The sequence below is a fragment of the Etheostoma spectabile genome, chromosome 13 (assembly GCF_008692095.1).
Source record: "Etheostoma spectabile isolate EspeVRDwgs_2016 chromosome 13, UIUC_Espe_1.0, whole genome shotgun sequence".
Classification (NCBI taxonomy): Eukaryota; Metazoa; Chordata; class Actinopteri; order Perciformes; family Percidae; genus Etheostoma; species Etheostoma spectabile.
In genome coordinates this window covers 12745099-12746471 of record NC_045745.1, presented here as the reverse complement: position 1 = coordinate 12746471, position 1373 = coordinate 12745099, and the positions used below count along the sequence as shown (strand labels likewise).

Here is a 1373-nt window from a genome sequence, read left to right as displayed (position 1 = left end):
AACCTGGTCAGGAGCAGGTTTTCTTCTCAGTCTCTTCCCTCTGACACAGCGCTCTTTCATTTCCTCATTCAGTCATTCAGTCTGTATCAGGTTCATTTTAGCGCAGTTTATCTGCATGAATAAATAAACATGTTGGTTTAATAACCATGTTAGGCAGACTATAAAACTTTTTATTTTTCAAAACATGGCATTTCCTTGTGTCGACGATCCCGTCGATGGAAGAAGCTGTATTACTTCACAGGGAGGTAAACATACGTCGGGAGATATTGAGGCCCCGACTGTAGATGTATTTTCATTTCCAGATGACTACATTTATGAGCGGTATCGTTTTTCTTCCCAGTACATAACCTTATCTGTCCTCATTTCATTAACGTCACCCATCGTGGATACGCTCTTCAAACGGCAGTTTTCTTTACAACATTGTTGATGCGGGGCATATTAGTGAAGCCACTGTGTAGCAAAGCGTCGTCAGAAGAATGTGACTCGCTCTGAAGCGTTTTTTCAACGTTTTTTTAGTGTTCCCTGGACACATACCAGTAAGAGCCATTAAACAGAAGGTTCCACAGTATTGCAGGTGAATGATGTAAACCATATGAAATAAAAGATTATGAATTATAATTCTGTTTAATGATGGTGCTGCAGCCTCAGAATGGGATTAGTAGGCCCAGGACTTTTACAGATTATAGGTTCAACACAATTTCACCAGTAATATTATACTTAGGATTAAATATGAAATTAATACACTATATTGGAATTTATGCATTTACTCTTGAAGCAATTTTCTCCAACGCAAATTCTCTTATGCAGCAGCCCCTGTGTTGCTTTTTAAAAACAATGCATGTTCAATCTCGCAATATGGGTGCATGAGTATTTCCACCGATCGATTTGATTGTGGTTGTTACCATGGTGAAACATAGTCATGCTGCCTTTTTATAGTGGTGGAGCACACGCTTAACTCTGAGTGAACCTACTCTGAGTTGACTTAACCAACTCAAATCAGCTGTTCTGGAACCAAAAACTCAGAGTTCCCATCTCAGGGTAAATCAACTCAGAGTTCAGGGTGAGACTCAGTTTGTTAAACTTCCTTCCTGGAACAGGCCCCAGTACATTACAACATTGCACCTGCATATGTGTACATGAATTGTACATGGCTGTTTACATAATTCAGTGATCACGGACATATTAGAGAAACGTTTCCTTGATGTTGTGATGCCTAAATGCCATATACTCTATACTTCAAGTTTTGTACATGAGTGAGTCTCAAACCGCTCATTGGTCAGAATTGATAATGCAAAATAATCTAGCAAATGTTGAAAATATTTGTCAAAAACTTGATTGATTGTGACATTGTTTCTCTCACACGTATCTCTTTA

General features: G+C 38.7%; 1 long non-coding RNA gene across 1 annotated transcript in view; it reads left to right on the top strand.

Moving 5' to 3' along the window:
- LOC116700970 (uncharacterized) overlaps positions 1 to 792 on the top strand; it is a 17893-nt gene extending 17101 nt beyond the window's left edge. Inside the window, exon 3 of the long non-coding RNA XR_004334782.1 lies at positions 555 to 792. This is a non-coding gene — a long non-coding RNA (uncharacterized LOC116700970). The remainder of the gene's footprint in view (positions 1 to 554) is intronic.
- The last annotated feature ends 581 nt before the right edge of the window (positions 793 to 1373 follow it).